Source organism: Abramis brama, assembly GCF_963993115.1.
Source record: "Abramis brama genome assembly, chromosome: 18".
Taxonomy (NCBI): Eukaryota; Metazoa; Chordata; class Actinopteri; order Cypriniformes; family Leuciscidae; genus Abramis; species Abramis brama.
In genome coordinates, this window is record NC_139980.1 from 1,547,665 (window position 1) to 1,559,139 (window position 11,475).

General features: G+C 39.8%; 1 long non-coding RNA gene across 1 annotated transcript; it reads left to right on the plus strand.

The window, feature by feature from the left end:
• The first annotated feature begins 6,713 nt into the window (after window positions 1–6,713).
• LOC311068769 lies at window positions 6,714–8,316 on the plus strand. Its single transcript, XR_014603432.1, has 4 exons — window positions 6,714–6,815; window positions 7,701–7,757; window positions 7,886–8,139; window positions 8,235–8,316. It is a non-coding gene; the product is annotated as an uncharacterized lncRNA (long non-coding RNA).
• Window positions 8,317–11,475: the final 3,159 nt, after the last annotated feature.

The window sequence follows — 11,475 nt, forward strand, 5'->3', positions numbered from 1 at the left end:
TTGACCTGATATCGCTTGGACTAGTTTGCCCAAACTTGCTTCTTGAGATTATATACAAATACTGTGTCTCCCTCAACAACAGTAAAGTGCATCTCAAGCTTTTTGAGAATTGGCAGGATCTGACCACATGTGGGGCTCTTCTCAGTTGAAACGCAACTTAGCAAACGCTAAGTGCAAATAACTCTCAAGTTGATGAAGTCCTCTGCCTTCCTGAAGTCTTCATCACTCAGCCGGGCATGTCTGTGTGTGACAATTAATATAAAATGAATAGTTATTCTTGCTTACACTTTTTATTTTTAATTATCTAACATTAGACTCTCCCTTGAAGTTGACGGAAACTTGAGCTGCTTAGTATTTTATTCATCTTGAATAAATACGTTGAGTAGGATACCCAGATTGTCCTCTCTCCTATCTAGCTCTACCTGTCCCTCTCCATATTCTTTCTCAGCCGTTGATCCAAGCCGGCTGCTTGAATTGCAGGGTATTGCTCTAGGAATCTGTCCATCATGAGGTAGAGAGAGTCCCATCGAGTTCTCACATCAAGTGCGAGTGAGTGTTGCGGCAGCTCTGACACAAACAATAAAATCACAAATACAGAGAAACAAATATTATAACATCATACAACAATTATGTGATTTAGTTGCATTCAGACATCAGCTATTGCTGTGCTATTTGAAAAAATTAAATGCATGCAGAATTTACATTACTAAAAAATTAATTATATAGCATTCACAGTGGTCAAATGAAACTAATTCAGTGATTCTTACTGAGGAGATCTTGCTTCTCTCGCAGAACAACCTTTGCCATCGAGGACCTCTTCATCCACACGATCATGGCACGGATCTTTGCAGTCAGGGAGTAGAGACTCTGTGCTGCAAGACTGAGTGTGTGAGCAAAGCAGCCCAGTTTCACAAACTAGTCTTTTTATGTCCATATTTGCTGCATTATCAAAAATGCCGTATTCTTTCAGGATGTCGCCGATCTCCTCTGCCACGGCATGTCCGGTCTGGGCTTTGTAGACAGCTTTGGTTTGCAGCACTTTTTGCTTCATTTTGCCCTCCACTAAATAGTGTGCTGTGACAGTTAGGTAGTGGTTTTGAGCAATGCTAGTCCAAGAGTCACCAGTGAGGGCAACAGAGTGGACATCAGCAAGCTCAGAGATTACATTAGATTTTTCTCAGGGGTGTTAGCCTGGGAAAACCCAGACAACTTCCGGCAAATTTAGATTTGCTCTGAAAGTAGTCTGGCAAAGAGCTCATTCAAGCCCATTTCTAATCTGTCGAAATCGCGGCACCAATCAGAAACGTTGGAGCGGGCTTTACACGATGACAATCGCTCTGATCGGTTTTAGGTCTATCTAATTGCGCCCAGAGGCATTTGAGCGATGTCCGTTCAACTTTTAAATGCATTATTATATTCAAATTGCAAACACATGAGGACAGTCTCCATGAAAGACCCACTGGCAGATGAGCGTGCTACTACATTTCTCTCCGAAACGGTAGGAAATTAAATTAGATTTAATAGAGGATTTTAACTGTGACAAGATGATTGACAGGGCAGTTTACGTGACAGGATGCACTCGACAGATCCGTCCGATAAAGATGACGAAGTAGTATGTCCCAAAGCTTGCCTACTTTTTTTGCTACACATTCAAAAGTAAATACCTTTTCTTCACAAAAAGAGTACATACTTTTATGGCGTAGTGTAACTTAGGCGAATTGGGACGCAGCATATGGCTTTACACGGTGACGATCGCTCTGATTGGTTTTAGGTCTATCCAATTGTGCCCAGAGGCATTTGAGCGACGTCCGTTGGTGACGCCCCTTTGGAAATGAGTTATTAATGAAGCTTTGCCAGACCATAACTCAGTTACTACTGAGAATGGTCTGGTTTTAACCAGGCTACAGGGGTTTGATTCTTCCGGATAAATCCGGCTTTTCCGACCTGAAAATGATGCTCTCGTAAATCATGCAAATCCGCTTTTTTTTTGCGGGTTGCGCGCAAAGCACAGTTCGGGTATTGGTAAACATAATGACCGCTCACCGCTGCTGTGCCTCTGATTCATGTCTTCATGTCACTCCGCAAGTAGTCCATTCATTTGTCACGATGGAACTCTATTCAAAGCAGAGCTCCACCAAAGAACCTGCGCTCATTGCGGGAGGTTATCTAAAGTGTGCTAAAAATTTTAGACGTGTGGGGCGAACTATTTATTTTCTTAGCTGAAGCCGACAACAGGACAAAATAAATGTAAAGAGAGACATAGTGGAGTTCCTATTTTTGTTTTGACAAGTATAATAAATTCTGTGGTCTACCCCTTACATGACCTGGCAAGTGACATTATTCTAAAACGCATACGCATAAAACTCCCCCGACATGGTTAGAAAATACTGCTTCTAGAGTCAGCGGCAAACCGAGAAAATGTCATAGCATGATCAAAATAGACTACGGAAGCCCTGAACCGCAACGGAAAAAGAAAGAAAGAAAGAAATACGTAAAAAAAGATTAAAGTTGAAACATTTCAAGATTGAAGTCGAAATGTTTCGACTTCAATCTCGAAATGTTTCGACTTTAAAGGTCCCGTATTATGCAAAATTCACTTTTGCATGCTGTTTGGACATAAATGTGTGTTGGCAGTGTGTGTACACAACCAGCCAATAGTGATAAAAATCCACTCACTCCTTTTTTATTAATCCCCATAAATCATCAGCACTGTCTCCCAACGACCTGTTTTCAGAATGCTGTTTTAGTGACGTCACTAAGCACAGGCCCCGCCCACGAGTGTTGACAGACACTGCCGTTCTAACATAGCCCCGCCCTGATCGAGTTCACAGCTGCTGCACTGACGAGAATGTCTCCCAAGTGTTGTGTGGCTGGATGTATTAATCCACATAGCTCTCTCTATTTACTCCCGAAATCTGAGGCAGCCAAGACGAGGTGGAATTATTTTGTTTTTAAAGAAAATGCTCCCTCAACTCTACCGAAATTCGTTTATGTACTTGCGCACTTCTTATAACTTACTGTGTTTACTCAGCTCTTACGGTGATTTTCTGAAGTAAAACTGACGCTTCATCTTTTGTGTGATGCACAATAAACTTTATTAAACTCATCAGTATATGTTTGATCATCATTCGGACCTGGTCCGAAACAGCAGACTTGTAGACTATTAATAGTGGATACATACAAGCAGATGACAAATATGTTATAGCCGTAATTAAACTACTAAACCATACCTGTTCCATCTCTATACAGCACTCTGACTCTGTAGGCATTATTGTCCGACTCGAAATGAACACCGTTACTGAGAGTTTCTGATATTATCATCATTCCGTGAGATGAAATTGTCCTGAGAGACTGAGCTCATGAAGCTCCGCCCCCTGGGTCGTCCAGCAGCAGCTTATTTGCATTTAAAGGGCACACACTAAAACAGCGCGTTTTTCTGAGCCCCAAAAAATGACAATTTAAACATGCTGTAAAAAATTATCTGTTGGGTATTTTGAGCTGAAACTTCACATACACACTCTGTGGACATCAGAGACTTATTTTACATCTTGTGAAAAGGTGCATAATACGGGACCTTTAATCTCGAAATGTTTCGACTTCAATCTCGAAATGTTTAATGTTTCGACTTCAATCTCGAAATGTTTAATGTTTCGACTTCAATCTCGAAATGTTTAATGTTTCGACTTCAATCTCGAAATGTTTCGACTTTAATCTTTTAGGGGTCATGGTAGATGCGCCGTATATTTTCCTGCTTTTTTGTCCTTTGCCAATCACACCTATGTATACAGTACTGCATATACTTCATATTACAGAACTAGTAAGAGTAGTATTCTATTCCGACCATTGTATTGAACATACAGCTCCATTTTCATATCATAGGTAATGATGGTTTACTGTTATTATTTTACCCATGACTCCATGGTCATATCCTCCTCCATACCTGCATCACAGGGCCTTTGTGTTTCCCGGAGCTGGCTGTGCTGGTATAAATGGGCTGCTTACTCTTTTCCAGCAGGCTGTACACTGCGACACAGCCATTATTCAGACCCACAGCCACCAGGTCGGGCCGTTGTTTGTGGATGTCTACGCACATTACGCCTGAGTCTGTGTAGAAGATGAATTCTGGGTAAAGGTGCATCTTCCGGCTGTAAAAGAGAAGCATGCCCTCACGATCCTCATGAGTACATCCATCTTGAGGGGTAAGAAGAAACACTTCAGAGTCATTCAGCTTACAAAAGATTCCTTGTCTAAGGTTTTCTCTCAGAGTAAATAGTAAACTTACATGACCCAAGACCAACAGCGAACGAATCATTGTATTCAGTGCTCCTAAAAATAAACGAAGACATACGTCACTCAAAGAAGGGCTTCCTATTTTACTCAAAAAACATTGTTTTAATAAAGTATGAAACTCACCAGCAGAGGGCAGTCACAGGCAGTCCTTTGGCTTTTTCATACTGGAATTTACAAAGCGGGAGAAGAGTGCCCTTCTCTCCTCGAAATTCAGTAGCGATAACGTTAAGCGCACCAGAATAAAATATAATATTCAGAAATAAACAGTGTAGCTGACTTACAGATTCAGTTAACTTCCACAAATGAATAAGCACGACGATTCAGGGAGCAGACTACACAGTGAACTCCGAGAAAAGGCTACTTAAGCTACTTGGCCAGCTGTGCTCACTCAGTGTGTGTGTGAGAGGGGGAGTGGCCTCTGGTCCTGCACTGTGCTCACTCTGTAGGTGTGTTCGACATCGGCTGCGGCTGGATGCAACCGATCGGCGAGAGTAGCCGCGTGCAGGCGGGGAGGAGCTGCAAACCGAGACGTGAAGTCGGACACTTTCTGGTTCCCGTTGTGACCGCTCACATGGTGTTTGCATTCTTTACCACAGCTGAAGTGAAATAAATGCAATATTTGCCAAATAATGTTTCAGAGACATTTTCATTCAATACTATATGTACTGCTTCATACAGCGTCTGTTTGAACAAGAATAAAGTTTAACATAAGCTACTATCAGTGAAGTGGAGTCTATGTTTTTAATCAGTTTAATTTGATAAACATGACACAATATAACATCGCAACTACATGAAAGAGTGTTTACTGTTATAAAAAAAACTGATTTGTGAGCTTTAGAGGAACTAAAGGTGTTCGAATAAACACGAAACACACGTGATCGTTGTCATGCGGTGAATCCGGCCAATCGTGGAACAGCTGTGTCGTCATCAGCCCTAGTGCAGCCGCTCTTGAGAGTTCTCCGGCTACTCTCCAATCGCTCTCTCTGTACTGTGATGGCATACGTCACAGTCACGTGGCGTCGGACAAAATTTCTAACCGGCATGCACTGTTTCAAGTCAGCCGCCGATCGGTCTGCGTAGAGCTGCATGAAGTCGAACAAGCCAAATGTGCGCTTCTTTTACCAATATATTTAACAATATCTTTTGCATTTCTAATCCAAACAACACCAAACTTGGCACTGCACTTACTCATGCCCGTAGCGAGACACCTGTCAAGTTTGAAATCCATCAGACTAACGGTTTGAGAGATATGCGAATAACGGACATACAGACAGACATACGTTTCTGTAATTTATAGATAGATATATTGCTATATTAACCCTAACACTTCAAAAGAATTATATTTGAAACTAGACTTCTTAGTAAAAATATTACTATAAATTACAGCAACACCTCCCCTTTTGCCTTTCAGACGAGGTTCATGTTTATAACAGTAATCTTGCGGGGTGGTCTCATTTAAAGTAATGTAATCGTTTGGTTTTATCCAGGTTTCTGTCAAACACAGCACATCTAGATTATAGTCTGTAATCATATCATTAACAATAAGTGCTTTTGAAGTAAGGGATCTAATATTCAGCAACCCAAGCTTTATCATTTGCTCATTTGTATCTATTCCGAGGGAATGATGTTTAATTTTTTTTTTTTAAACGAGCAGATCTATTGTGATGCCTCAATCGACACTTTTAATTCATTTTCACATTTAATTTGAATCACGACAGCCATAATAGATTTAGTTTAATTGTGTGGTGTATTTTGCCCATTTTCTTTAATTTGGGGGGCATTTCTGTTCATTTCGGTTCATTTTGGCCCTACACACCACCTTTCAAAAGTTTGAAGCGGTTTGAGCAGAGCCATATCTCTCTATGGCTCTGGGTTTGAGGGAAGGAATCATAGATATCATATATAAACGCTAGATGTCTTATGGCGCAGTCACTTCCGGCATCACCGTTCGGCCATCTTGTCACAGTGAAGCTGTGCATTAAGGTGAATGATCAGCATGCACACAAATCCTCATATCTCGCTGAAATATTGACGGATTTACAAACGGTTTGGTTTCTTACAAACGTTATTAACGTGGCTATAATTCTGAATGCTTGAACATGTATGTTATAATTATTCATATGTATGCACTGTATGTATGCAGTGTCATAACTACATCTCTGACGTTTATAACAAACCAAACCGTTTGAAAATCGGTAGCAAATTGAGCAAGTTATGGTTATTTAAAAGTACATGCACCATTAAACGAGTGAGCGAGCACACTGTGGCAAGATGGCCGCCACGTGCGGACGTCGACCTCCATTGGCCAGCAGCGAGCACGAGACATCTAGCCTTTATATATGATATCTATGGAATGAATATCTCATTATGCGCGTGCAGATTCCGCTGCCATGACAACGACTCACAAACACTAACAGTAACAAAGCCGTTTCAGTGGAGTAATTGTTTTGTTGATAAAGTAACTTTACAGTAAGCAAAAAGGGAAAATGTCCGCTCCTCAAAAAGAAGCAGTGAAATCTGAAGAGGTAAATTGTTAACGATATTACAGCTAATGCAAATTCGTAATCCAAAGAAAATAGACTGATAGATGGGCTCGACATTAACGCTTGTCCATGACACGTGGATTTTTTGAAGGCTCAAGTGAAAGAGAATTTTACTTAACTTTAATGACAAAAAAATAACTAGGGAAGCATCAAAATACGAGAATGATTTTCATTTTATTACATTCAATGTAAACAGAGATTGATGAGGGGTATTTCTAACAAGGTCGCATTGTTGAGGCTCGATGCCTGTCTCAGTCAGAGACTTTCGTAGCATAACAGCACACACAAGAAACGTTATTAACGTAATAAAAAAAGTTATTTTTATTTATAACATATGATATAGTTAACAAAACACAAATAAAGGAGCTGTTCTTCTGAATATCATCACGATTGCAAATGTTACATTGAATTTATAGTTAAATAAATAAGAAATAAATAACAAGTAACTTTGTTCATATTAAGTTAACGTTACTTAAAGAGAAAAGGAAAACACTCAGCGCTGTGTTTTGAATGTTTCGGCATTTTGAACGAATCGTTTGAACGAATGACTCAAAGACTCACTCATTAAGACGGTCTCTTGCCGCCACCTATTGGCAGTTTAGTTTCATGTTTAAAGCATCATTGCATTTTTTATTTGTATATTCAAACATTTATTTAAAACATCAGTCTCATAACATTATTTACTGCAGTTGTAATTTTTCAGTGTAAAATAAATTATTTAATTTGATTGAACAGCCCTATAGTGTCTTCACCAAAACTGAATTTGTTGATCAAATGTAAGAATGTGATATGAAAGAGGATGCATGCATGTATTTTCAGTTTATGCATAACCAACTGCACTTTGCTTTTTTAAATGATGTTTTGCAGGACGTAGCTTGTAAGCCCAAGCCTCTTCATGCAAACTTCTCAGCTAATGCCAGTCTGGTGAGAAAATCTTGCCAGTAAATTATTTTGAGCATTTTTTGTGGTTTACCTGCAGTAAAACAGAACTATGCTTGTGTTGTTGTGGATACGGACATGTTTAATGTTAGCATGCCCTGCTCTTTCTGCAGTCAGTAATCTATGATTTTTACCAAGAGGAACTGAAGAGGCTGGAAACAATTAAAAAAATGGAAGAACAGAAGAAGGAGAGAGCGCTGCAGCCAAGGAATTAATTTGTTGCTAAAAGTTCCTAAATGACGTTGTGATGTCATTGCGCTATGACGTCATTTTGTAATTGCAACACACACACAAAAAAAAAGAAAAAAAAAAGTTAAATAAATAAATTTGCGACAACACGAGGATAGTGGACTTGGCTGTCGGTCAGGTGAGTGGTATGATACATGTCTTCCAATACTACATATTGTTCCTTCTCGGTGAGTTCGTTCTTTGCAAGTGCCTGAAATATTTGACTGATTACAGGATCCTGATGTTGTTCATCCCAGATGTTTTCAGGGGTGATCGGAAACTCCTCTTTTTGACTGGTGTACACATCACATCCAGGTATGTGGTACATTCGTGAAAGAGCATCAGGTACTACATTTAACTTTCCTTTTCTGTACTCCATCACAAAGTCGAACCTTTGTAGCCTGAGAGTCTGATGAGTCGGCTGGTTGTGTTTGTGGAACTCATCATCGATATATATACGAAACATATGACTCCAAGCAATCCTCTCAGGACGATCTCATTATTATTACAGACTATAATCTAGATGTGCTGTGTTTGACAGAAACCTGGCAAATATAATTCTTTTGAAGTGTTGGTGCTTAATACAGCAATATATAGTGTAAATGATAAATCACGTTTGAGATGTGTGCTGGCTACTGTATACAGGCCACCAGGGCACCATACAGACTTTATCAAAGAATTTGCTGACTTTCTATCAGAGTTACTACTGGCTGCAGATAAAGTCATAATTGTTGGTGATTTTAATATACATGTAGATAATGAAAAAGATGCATTGGGATTGGCATTTAAAGACATTTTTAACTCTATTGGAGTTAGACAACACGTGTCAGGACCTACTCATTGTCGTAATCATACCCTAGATCTAATATTATCACACAGAATCAATGTTGATGCCGTTGAAATTCTGCAGCAGAGCGATGACATCTCAGATCATTATCTAGTCGATGTTTTTCATGTTATTTTACATTGGAAAATTTACTGTCTATTTCTGTCATTTTAGACATTTTTTTTCCAGAAGAAGGAGAGCATGCTGCTGCCAAGGAATTGATTTGTTGCTAAAAGTTCCTAAATGATGTTGTGATGTCATTGCGCTATGACGTCATTTTGTAATTGCAACACACAAAAAAAAAAAAAAAAGTTAAATAAATAAATTTGCGACAACACAAGGATAGTGGACTTGGCTGTCGGTCAGGTGAGTGGTATGATACATGTCTTCCAATACTACATATTGTTCCTTCTCGGTGAGTTCGTTCTTTGCAAGTGCCTGAAATATTTGACTGATTACAGGATCCTGATGTTGTTCATCCCAGATGTTTTCAGGGGTGATCGGAAACTCAGACGACTCTTTTTGACTGGTGTTACGTCCCAGGTCTAGGGTCCAGGAGAATAAAATAAATAACTTCCGATACAACTGACTTCTTGTTTCTTTCTTTTTTATTACTTTGAAACAAGTTGTTCAAATTGGAAAACAGCAGCATAAGACGTCAAAAAGAAGCAAATTAACTTCAGGGTTGTGAAAGCCAAACAAACAAACAAAATTCAATCTACCTTTTTTTAGAGAAAACTTCCTATCAAAGAAAAAGAAAACACAAAAATATAGACTGAACTGACTCCCTTACTAGCCAAAAACAGGAGAAAACGTGTGTTCACAATAAAGCAAAAGTGGCACCCCAACCCCTACGGCTTCTGTGCTGAAGTAGTGACATTTACTATAATTATAATAAGGAACATAACACTCAGACACGTTGAGTGTTAAAAGAAAAACCGTTCACAGAACGCTTTAAAAAAAAGAAAATAATAATAATAAGAAAAGAACAACTAACAGGGATCAAGTAAAAAGACAATAAATAACACAGTATTTAAGTCACTGCACGGAGATATTTCTCTTTCCAACAACAGTTTCAACAACAGCGCAATGAATGAACAACAGTCCCCTTTCTCTCTCTGCCAGATCCACGTCTCTTCCTCTTTTTTGAAAGACGCGCAGTTCCAGGTTGACCAACCACGGGGCACATTCTCGACACGTTCAATTAGGGAGGTGCAACCTGCGTGAGTGACAGAGCGAGAGAGAGAGAGAGAGACACCATACACAATACGTCTCATTATAACAATTGACAGGAACAGAATGTGAGGCTGATCAGACAGTCGAAACGAATGGGTGTGCGCCTTTAGGCCTATATAATATTTTTTTTATTGTTCTTCGAATTAGTCAATTATTTTAAATAAAATTAAAATCATTCATTATTTCATTATTACATAATGATTTAATTTCTATAGGCTATATTTTTTAGCAGACTTTTTTTTTCCTGTCCGGGACTTGGTCTTGACTTGGACTCGACAAAGGTGGTCTTGACTACAGCCCTACTGCACGCAATTGGATAACACTACGACCAATCACAACAAGTTATCGCTTAGCTAATAAACTGGTAGATTAGACTCTTGCCGTATCCGGTCGGCAAAACAGCAAAAACGCCCTTCTTGCAAAGGAACGATTTGAGCGCCGTCTTCTGTTCCTGTATTAGATAAAAAACCAAGTCTAACTCGTTCATTGTAGCGGCCAAAGCCGTTTCAAACAACTGGTGTTCATCCAGAGCCATCTTGCAATGTTTACTAATGACTTCGACGTCACAGCGCTGTCGTCATCTCGCCTCTGGCCCGCCTATATCAGATAACCCGATGTGATTGGTGCAGCTCAGATCGAGGGGCATATTTAATGAGCGTCATTACTGGACCCCAGAGTAACTCGCTGAGCAAATTCAACTTGTGCTCTCGCAAGAACTCTGGGTTACCAGGGTAAGTTCGGCTGGCATCCAGGCTAGAAATCTCCCCCAATTTGTTTGCCACTTCACCCTATAGAAAAAAGAAAACTTCATATGATACGGCAAAGTTGTAGTCCCATGGCATTTTAATGTACATTATTCTGATAATTAAACATTTCAATGAAGCACAAGCGTAAATCAGCTATTCATATTAGATAAAGCACTGGAAATGAAAGCTTTAGCGTCTGCCAGGAAGACTCAATCAGTGTGTCATGTATTACCTCACTTCTAACCAATCATGTGCTAGCACTCGCAGTATAAAAGATTGGTACTTACATTTGTCTGAGTTCACAGATGCTGACGCTGCCAATTACCTCCATCCTGAGGTACCACCCAACCACCACCAAGATGGTCCCTTCCTTTACCTCCAGGGGGTCGGCTGCGCCCCTGCCTTCGTCTTCAGGCAGGATATGCAGCTTCCGCTACCCTCGCAGTGTGCACCAAGGACGGGGCCTACGCCAAAGAACTTTAGAAATGTATGCTTGCTGGGCTGTTAATAAATATACGCTTGTTATATCAATTTATCTCCCGAGTCTTTCTGGTAGAACTTTAATTTTTAACCGCTTTGTTGCACCATTTTTTCAGATCATTTATTGAACTGTCCAGCAAGCTGACAGTACCTGACTGTTGACTAACACAGCTATATCCATAAATAT